General features: G+C 36.4%; 1 protein-coding gene across 2 annotated transcripts in view; it reads left to right on the forward strand.

Moving 5' to 3' along the window:
* Positions 1-1,731: 1,731 nt before the first annotated feature.
* The window catches only part of LOC117148103, a 78,297-nt gene continuing 69,450 nt past the window's right edge, over positions 1,732-10,578 (forward strand). For both annotated transcript variants that reach the window (XM_033315319.1, XM_033315320.1), the window contains exons 1-2: positions 1,732-2,090; positions 8,900-9,012. The gene's annotated coding sequence lies outside the window, so the exon portion shown is untranslated. The remainder of the gene's footprint in view (positions 2,091-8,899; positions 9,013-10,578) is intronic.

The raw sequence follows: 10,578 nt of genomic DNA on the forward strand, positions 1-10,578 counted from the left end.
TAAGGATCTCAAGCAATGACATCGATTTTAAAGTTACTTAACGTGAAAGAGTATTAGATGAAAGGTTTTTACTTTTATTTTAGGTGTTTAACGCGTTCTGTCATAGCAACGCTTCGAAAGCTAATATAAAGGCAATTAAGAGTGTCTGGAGAAACTTCACGTAATCTGCGGGATCTCAAGTTATTAAAAAATGTTGTAATGAAGGGAATGTAGTTTTTAAGAGACCCCAGAAGCAGTTTTTTTATTTCGCACACATTTCGTAGAATGTATGCAAACGAATCGCAAAGGAAACATCAAATCGCTCGAGGCTTTAAGAAAACCACATTCACAACAGTTTCCACAGTCTGTGATCCAGGAATGTCATTTGACATTTCACCAAAAAAAAAAAAAAAAAAAAAAGAAGAAGAAGAAGAAGAGAATAACAACAAAAACATAAAGAAAGAAAAATATAACCAGAGCAAATAAAATAAAATATTTTGCGAAGAAGCCGAACAAAAAATGAAGACAGACTTTGTTGTCCTTGTCAGCGTGGCTACAACTTCCTTGGCCCAGGACGACGTCGGAAGTGCCAGCGGAAATGAGTAAAAAACCTACAACTCACTCAAAATTCCCGCTCACTCCCGTCTCACTCGCACTCGAGCAAAGGGAAATTCCGTTTCGAGTGAAATTCGGGCCACACACGAACGCACTTCGGCTGCCCTCGGCCATCGCCTCGTATTCCCACTCACTCGACATTGAGCGTTTGTGGAGCATCCTCAGAGATGTCAAATATTTGGGGGGAAAAAAGCCGAAAATAAATATTTCATAATTTCTTAAGATTCGTATGAAGCCCGTCTACTGTCATCAAAGTCGAATGTTTTGATGAAATGTTATAATAAAATGAGTTTCATTGTGCAGTGTTTTAAAATGAATCGCACTATGTTTTGGCTTATTACCATATCAAAATGTACATATATATTAAAATGAGCATGGAAATGAGCAGCCAATATATGTTGAAGTCAAGAAAAAACATCTGGATATCGAGCAGAGGTTTCCCATTGTTAATTTTTATTAAGGTTTCAATTATTATTATAATATGTATAGGAAAGCAAAACAAGATGGATCACTGTAAGTTTTCATATTCATAATTTTGTTTAAAAGAAATATTTAAAAGCTAAGATCCGTCTAAATAGCACTGCCATTTTGAGAGGCTAGAAAACATTTTGCATTATCGTAGAGATATGAAAAATTATTAGCTTTTAATGTTCCAATTTCCTATCAGGAAATTAATTTTCAAGCGTGGAAAATGGATAAAAATTATTAGATTCTTGCAATTACTTTTTTATGATGTGATCTTCTAAAAGTAGACATTTTTGATTAATACGTGTCCTTTTTTTAACACAAGTGGAATCCAATTAGTTTATTATAAAGCTATGTTGGTAAATGTTAATGATTATTAGTATTACAAAGAACTCATATAGATATTGGGAAAAATAATCACTCAATTTATGGTAGATACATAATAAAGTAGCAATACAAATACAATCCCTTTTGGTTTATTGAATAGAATGAGAGAGTGAGCGAGCGGCAGCCGGAAAAACTAGCCAGAGTTGTCGGGAAAACCGGCTGAGTGCGCAGCACTGGCGGGTCGACAGCAGCAGTGGCAGCATCCGCCGTGGCAGCGGCAACAGTCGAGCGGCAGACTCGATGCAGCAGAGCCACAGATTCCGGCATTACGTATACGCCCAGTCTACGTCGAGTTGGCCACGTGTACGGACACGCGGCGCGGTTCGCTTTCTCCGGTGACAGCACATTCGAAATTAACGTTTCACTACCAAAAACTTCGCGATTGGCTGCTAATAGAAAAACAGCAGAGATACGATTTGGAAATCATAAGGTTTTGCTTTTGTTCAAAAGAAATACAAATTTTTTTTGTTTGGTTTTTTGAGTGCAGTGACAGTGCCAGTGTGAAAGTGTGTGTGTGTGAAAAGCTTGCCGGCTTGAAAAATGCGCGCCAAAAATTGAGAAATTTTCGCGGAGCGCAGCGGCAACAAAAACAAATAAAAACAACATTTCGCAACGCAGCCAAAGGAGGAGACAACACACAAATAGTAATATATACATATATATATAAATTAAACATATGCACAAATACATATATATTAGATGGCAGCTTTGCAATGTAAACAAATTGATTTCCGTGTTTTCTTAAAATAACAAATCTATTTGCCGATATTGACCAATTAATTAGTGGGCTAGTGACAATATTAAGTTGCAAAGGATAACAATTTGTTTAAATATACATCGTAAAACAAATACATATGTATACGCTGCATTCAGCATAATAGGCAATAAATATGTTTGCAAATATATTAATCAAATCAAGGCATTATGGCTGTGGTAGCTGAATGAAATTAGCATAAATCAAGCTTCAATGGTCCCGGGGGCATATTAGTCTCTTTAAGCCTGTATTTTGTAAAAGTTGTTCGGTTTAAGCCAAAATGGAGAGGAAAAGGCCAAAAGTGGATGTGTCATAAAAATTCCTTTTGAACAGAAGTTGTCCATTATGCGGATTCTAAAGCAATATAATCTAAACTCTGGTAATTTCCTAGTAAGTGCCTATTAAATCAGTTTTAATTTTTTTAATGTTTCTTGGGAAATATTTATTCATATTGTTAACTGTTAATTTGCTCAGCACTTTTAGATCGAATATACTTGCTATTGAACATTTCTAAACATTTTGAAAAGTGTTCGATTTTTTGTTGTTATTTATTATTCTCATAATATGTTGAAACATTTCGAATGAATGTTTAATTTAAACTATTTTGTCGCATTCGTTTGGAAACTTCGACCGTATTTTCTATGTATCCCGTATAGATATGTTTGGGGCCACTTAGCGAATTGGCGGACATATTTTTAGACTTAGCCCAAATAGTAAAAAACAAGAGCAGAACGAGTAAACGAAGAGGGAAAATGGTATAAAAACCGACGACAAGAACGCAGTGGCTATAGAGAATTGGGGAAAAATGAGAGAAATTCATTAATAAAAGACAGCAACAAAAACAAGAGCAAAAATTAAACGGCTGCCATCAGGCTTTTCCCCTTCTCTCACCAATTTTCCCTTCCGTTTTTCCCGCTTTTCCTTGTCCGGCACAGCTGTGATCACACGAAGAGAAAGGAAAAAAAAAAACAGGAGAAAATTCGGAAAAAATGAAAATGAAAATTATTACATATGCGTAATGGGTATTTTGTGTTGTTGCTGCTGTTATTGAAAAAAGATTTTCCAAGCTAACAACTACAACAATTCCGTTGGCGGCAACTTTGACGAAGGTTTTCCTTCGGCTTTTCTCTAAATACCCTCGCAAATACGCAGTGTTTTAGGGAGTGATGAACTATGCTATTAAGTTAAATAAAGAAATAGCCCGCAAACCATATTAGTTATTTGGGCTTGCAAAACAGAAAACAATCTTTATTTATTCAATAAGTAGATTGAATAAATTAATTGTTTAAGGGGTATCTGTTTGGTGTTAATTGTCCATTAACTTAATTTCCCTGTGTGTTTTTCTCTGTTTTGTCGTCGTCTCAATGAATTCACTAGACTTCCAATCGTGCCATCTCTTTCGCAGGCTGTGCAGCCGTCTCTCTCTTTCGGTGACTGACAAAGTTTTGCATTATGTTCATCTCGTCTGGCGCTCTTCTATATCCCATTCCCACATATGTGGCTCAAGGCTATCTTATACACGCACTTTCAGCGCCCTCGTCGATGTCTTAGTTTTTCTTCTCATTTTCCATTCATTTTTGCTGCTCCCATTTTGGTTTTCTTAAATTTTTTCAGCATGTTGCCCTCATAAATTTGGGCGAGGCAAACAACATTTTTGTGGTAAACTTTTATTCACGAGGGTTTTTTTTTTAAGGGGAACTTCGATGTTAATTAATGGCATGTTGACCAGCTGATAAAATATGGAAAAGGATTATTTCTGCATTTTAAGGACTAAAGTAAAGTATGAGTTGTTACTCCAAATAAAATCTTAATTCACAGTATTTCCAGAGTATATAATACATATTTGTTTCTGCTTTGTATTCTCAATTTGTTTTAAAAATTCATGAAGAACGTAACCATCATTCAACAATTACAAATCAATGTTTAATGGCAATATTTATTTGTACTCCGTATTTTCTTAGTGTGTTTATATTGTTTTTCGATTTTCTTTTGCGATCCTTTTAATTTTCTTAGCCATGTGGTAATTTCCCTTCTAGTTTTCCCACATTTGACTCCATTTAGTTTTATCTCTCTGCAGTTGTGCTGAGATTAGATTTTTTCAATTTTTGAAACCATTTATTTCAATAAAATTAAGCCAAAAGTTTTTGTTGTTAAGCCCAAACTTCCTTTGGCGATTTTGCCGCTTTCGGTTAGCTTAACTGCCTTCCGCCTCCTTTGGCCACCCATTTCCTTTGTGTCCCGAGCAACAGGTCCTCTCATTTGCTGGGATTTCTTCTTATTTATTATTTGTGTCTGTCCGTAGTATTTTCATTGCTTTCCCCGCATTATTTTTGGCCACAGAAAAGTCGGCTCTTAAAGCCTTTTTGCATTGTGCGGCATTTTCGCAGCGATTTCCCGTGGAATGTGAAACTAATTGCAGCTGGACTTGGGTGGTTGGAAAACGCAATGGCATACAACTAATCAGAACGGAAAAAGAGCAGAAAAGCCTGGAAATGGGTATGGGAATGGGAATGGGCACTTTTTTTCGGGCTGCTGGAAAAGCCAAAAGAAAAACGATTTCAATAAATGTCATAAATTTGCCCGACAACTTTACAAAGGGGCGGAGGAAGTGGAAAAGCAAAGGAAATGGCTTTTCCACAAACCAACCCGCCTCTCCCCCTGATTATCGTCTGCTTTGCTGTCGGCTTGTAATCGCTTTCATTACAGCAGAAAAAGGGAGAAAAAGAAAACTGACCAAATATAATAAAATAAAAAAAAAGAAAAGAAAGAAAATCCAGACCGGGCCAGGCAGTAGCGAAATGCAAAATGCCATGAAAATGGAAAACCAACATGGCCATTTCCACAAGGAAAGAGACGGCCTGATAAAGTACTGCTTTCACTTTTTGGCTTCTACTCGTTGGCAGTAATTTATTTGATTATTTTTTCGCATTTTTTTTTATTTATAATGATGCATTTAAACTGCTGTCCTGCAAAGAATAGATCTTTCAGAAATATTTTAACCACTTTACAGCGGTTTCGTTGGGATTTTTCTTATCTTTTGTGTATATGTTATTTATTTTTTTTTTTACATTGCGGCCACTGCAGAAATTTGGGCCACAACAAAGCCAAAGATGTAAAGTGAAAAATCTCATTTATATATAGGTAAATGTTGTGTGTATCTGCACATTGTCATGGGAGCTGTCGGCTATATGACCTGATTGCGGTTGTGCCTTCAGATCTTAAGTGAATGTTTCAGGAAATGAAAAACAATGGTGCACAAAATCATCCTCAATGTCGGTTTGAAATGGTATTCAGAAAAGCTTAGAATGTCAAGTGCAAAATATGGAATAAAGTACGTTAAGTTTACCTAGTTATTTGCTACCTCAAAACTACAGAAAGTTTAGGCTAATTAATGTTTGAAGAACAATTAAAGAAGTAATAAAACATATAGCTTTATTGATATTTCCTAATATATAGCTATATTACAACAGTGAAATTTAATATAGAGAGGATAAATACCCAAGGCAGCGAACTGTTATTTTGATAGCCGAAAAGTTATGATCAATTAAAGTATTTTTGCAGCAAGTTCCCCAAGGTAAATCGCTCGACAAATAATTCGACATCTGTCCCGCTGGGCAGCTATGTATTTAATTTTTGGCAAATTTGCTAAATATATGCGCTCTATGATTTCATATCATGTTCGGTATTAAAATGCACTTGTGTTTCCGTACGCAAAATGGCTATTATTTGCCAGCTTTGTGTGCGCAAAATTCGAAACGTGAAATTGGCCAGACTGCATTGTCAACGGAAAATAGTTGAAATTGTGTCTAATCTTTTGCGTTTTAAAACAAAGTGCTATTCTCTTTGTTGTTATCAGGTGTATGTATGTATGTATGTATATGCATGTTGGTTAAATTAGCGAGAATTACTAAACAGACGGCAATATCGATGCCACACAAATGAAAATCCATTACTAAAGGTGGACTGCGACGTCGACGGCGACTTTGACGTCAACCTTCGCAGCAAACTAAAAGAATTTGGTTCAAGTGCCAAATGAAATATTGACTAGGCAACGAGGATGGCGGGATGAGACGCGAAGACTGAGAAACTGGGAGACTTTGAGACTCTGAGAAACTGAGAATCTGGGCATATATATATGGCGCGTGTGTTACCAGCCAGCCAGGCCACCCAAATCAACCCAATCGCCGACGCATCTCGTGGATGCTCTAAAATAATAATAATACACATGGCTAATATTTATGCCTTATAGACTACGCGGTAGCGGGCGGGTCTATACGTTACTCGTCATTTGCATTTAATGGAAGCATAAATATAATTAAGGTGTCTGCTGCGCAGATGCGGTTATTATACGCAACATTTTAGGTTTGCTTCCAAGGCGAAGCTGATTGCTGGGAAATGCTTAAGAAATTATTTAAATTATTGGAAGTGCTAACATAATAAATAGTTTAAATTAAAATCAAGCAATTAATATTATAAAAACCCTTTAATGAGGTATAGAGCTAGCTGCATAAAGTATAATTATTACTTTTAAACAGTCACAATTTTAGGCAAATATTTATTTGATATTTTATTTTATATTTTAATATTATGAAGAGGGTATCCAAGCGGTCGTTTCTATGAATTTTTCAAGTTCGTCGCGTGTTTCGCCTGCGAGAGCAACGTCTGCTGCTGCTGCGCCTGCTACTGTTGCGTCTGATGCTGCTGCGTCTGATGCTGCTGCGTGTTGCTGCTGCTGTAGTTGCGACAACTACATAAACAGCTGTCATGGCCCTGCGACCGCTGCAGACCCGCCTCTGCTTTGGTGGCTACTCAGCGTTTTGAAAGCGTTTCGCCATCTCTCTCTCACGCACTCTCGCCGTCTCTTTCCGTCGGCCTCGTGGCGTCTGCCTCTTTCTAATAATAAATTGCCAAAGAATTCTTGCTGTTTGCCTGCAGCGGCGGCAAACATGTCTGCTTTTTTATTTTATTTTGCCCTCGCCTTAAAGGTGCAACATCCAAGTCATTTTTCACTTTCGCTTTTTAGCCGCACGTACATATACATACATACTCATATACATATATTTATGTACTTTTCCCGACCTTTGCTGTTGTTTCTGCTTTTGTTGTTAGCGATAATCAGCTTTAACATAATGTGAATTTCCGAGCACTCGGGGAATTCTCGGTTGGCTATAAACTTGCATACATGGCGCATTAAAGACGCCAAGGTTGCCCCAACAAACTCGTACAGTGTCCAACCGCGTTGTTAGCCAATTCGTGACTTTAAGAAGTTTTTGCTGAATGTTTTGGTCAAGTAAAAAGTGTGGCATTGTTTTCAGTTTAATCTTGGCTTTATTTACTTGCTAACTAAAAACGCATGGATTTTCCTTTGGCTGAATTTTATCACAATGAAAGGGCCTTTTTGCATAAATTGCGTTTATTCATTTGTTTGTTGAATTTCGAATTTTGATTTCAGCTAACACCTTTTGTCAGAATCACTAAACTTGCATGCATTTTCACATTTGTGTTCGTTATGCATTTAAAAGCGTTTCAATTACACTTAAAATATTTATTAATAATTTGAATGAATAATTTCATTCACCCTCTTGAATTTTTCTTTTAAATATTATCACATTGATTTCCGTCCTTATACTTTTGCGGCTGACTGTGAAAATTCTTGGAAATTTGTGCCGCCAAAAGTTTTCGTCATCCTCTTGATCGCGAGTGCTCTTAATTGAATTCGTTTGCCTGCACCGACGAAATATACGTATGTATGTATGTGGGGAAAATAAAATAAAATAATATTTGAAAATCGCATTCGCAAATTGTGCAAGTTGTACGTGTTTGTTGCTGTTTTTGGCCTAATTGTTGTTGTTATTGCAGCGGAGGACAACGGTGGGAAAATGAACTGAGCTGCAGAAAGTTTTTCCCTTCCGTTGAGCGTTTTTCAATTGCTTCGAAAACTATTTTACTTACTCCCAACTTGCACTTACCAATGGTGGAAAACTTTCCACAGTAACTGTATGCCAGCGAGGGGACGTTGGGCGCCATATAAAATGCCATAGAGCACAGAATAGTGGTACTACTAGGGGATTCTTTAAAAATCATTAATACATTATCTGCAGTTTAAAGCATAATAGAAATAAAACATATTTGAAAGTTGTATGTTCCAGAATTGGCTTTAAAATTCAATTCGAATTGTATTCGTTTTACGCTCTATTATTTTGAGCACAGCTGTTCTAACTACGTCTATATGTGTCTGCCCGAGATATTAATTAATAATTGAAAAAGCGGAGCTCGTTACAAAGCGCGGCACTTTCGGGCCCCAAATATCCTGGCGCAAAAGGACTCCTTACCCCGTAACCACGCCCTGGGGGCATCCGTGAGTGTGTGCAGTTTCAAGTTTAATTTAAAGTTTAGTTGTAATTTTGAACATTTTTCGTTGCGCGGGCAATTAAAAATTCAACGCGCAATCTACAAAATGAACCCCCCAAACGAGCCGTAAGCAAAAATGGAAGAAAAAATGCCAAAAAAAGAGGAACAGAAAAAGAAAAACGGCGACGGCGGCGGCGGCGGAAAAAATGTGAAAATTTTTTGTTCCAGCCTGGAGGAGTCCTTTGGCAGCTCTCCAGGACTCTCTATTTTATTTATTTATTTATAGGATCTGTCTTAATTCGCGCCACACAAATAAATGATGAACGTTTTCTGCTTAATTATTTGCAGGATAATCTGAAGTGCATGGTCGTCGGCATTCGCAAATCTAAGGACTGGCAAATTAAAAACTAAATGACGCATGATTAACAAACGCTCTGCTGTTCGTCGTCGGGATTTTTGCGGTAAGTGTTAAATATGCTTATTAATTAATGCCGCAAAATATCCGCAAAAATCCAACAAAATTAAGCGCCTAAAGCCGCAAAAATTTGAATCGCAAGGGTGTTTGATGTTTGCTTGTAAACCATAAATTAAGCGGCCACAAACAATTGCCCTTGTTAGCTTCACATTTAATGCGCAATTATTAATGAAATAAATTATCTAAAAAAATATGCAATTACTGGGAAAAAAATACGAACAATTTAAATACACATTCGTTTTGAATTCGCCTATGCGAACTAGCTTAAATGGAATTTAAGCAAATGAATGAAATGCATTTACGTTCGGCATAATATCGTTCGAATGATTTGTATTTAAATTGAAACCATTTAGTAATTTTGTATTTATTTACATTTTGAAAGGAAAGGTGCTTTTTTTTATTATTTCCCAATTAATTCACTATATTAGCAGACATATTATGTTTTTAATAATTCAATTTAAAATTGATGTATATAATTCTTAATTTTCTAAACTGTGCCTAAAGCGCATAAATAGTTTTGCTTAGCAAAAATGCTGACAAATGGAAATCATTCAGTTGATATCTAGTTTCATTTAACTTAAAAGTATGTTTCTTGTATCGGTTTCTGGTCATTTGATTTCCACTAATTGACTTCCTTGTATTGCATTTCATATTGAATTTTCTTTCTAAATCATCTTTATGCAGATACATCTTACGCAATTTACACAACACTTTTATCTGCAACATACTCAGATTTCATTTTATATTTGTTGTAACTTTTTTTTTCAGTTTTAATTTTTATTGACATTTACATTTCAGTTTAAAATACTGTTGTATTTGATTTCATACATTTTCACTACAAGTAAAATCGTTTGAATATTTGCTTCATGAATTGTTTCAAATTAAGTCTTTTGTATCACTATTTGTTATTTGTACCTTTGTGTATATTTTTTTACTGCCTTCTTTTTCAAATAATTTTCATTTATTTGTGAATTCCAGGTTTCAATATCAATTTACAGCTTTTGGCAGTTGACGATTTTCGAATCCTGAATAAATGGCAAAATTTGCTGGATTTTTCTTGGCCAGAATGCCAATGCATCTGTGAGAACTTGCCCCGTGTGGTGGTTTTGTATCTGTGGGTGGACACCCGGGGTATCTATGTTTGTCCCTATGGACGTATGCGTGTTTTTTTTTTCAATGTGTGTGTGTGCGTGATTGAGGGGGTGGCGTGAGCCTGAATACGAATGCGTTATATGCGCCCAACGGGGCAAAAACAATTCGCGCGCCACTTTGCGGCATAAAAAAGCGCGGAGATATTTAATACATATACACTGGGTGACATAGATATATGCACGTAAACGGCGAAAGCTGAGCGCAACGCAACCAAAAACCCATTTTTGCATTTAAAGTTTTGGGCATTTTATTGCCACGGCCCGTTTTGCGGGTAATGGCAAAAAGTATCCTTAGCCGAGGTCCTGCCATGTTGTTTCAATTTCGTCTCTCCAATTTTTTCCGTCGCCTGTTTTTTTTTTTTTTTTTGTGAGCCTTATTTTCCTTCTTTTTCGGCGGTCGT

The sequence above is a fragment of the Drosophila mauritiana genome, chromosome X, assembly GCF_004382145.1.
Source record: "Drosophila mauritiana strain mau12 chromosome X, ASM438214v1, whole genome shotgun sequence".
NCBI classification, from domain to species: domain Eukaryota; kingdom Metazoa; phylum Arthropoda; class Insecta; order Diptera; family Drosophilidae; genus Drosophila; species Drosophila mauritiana.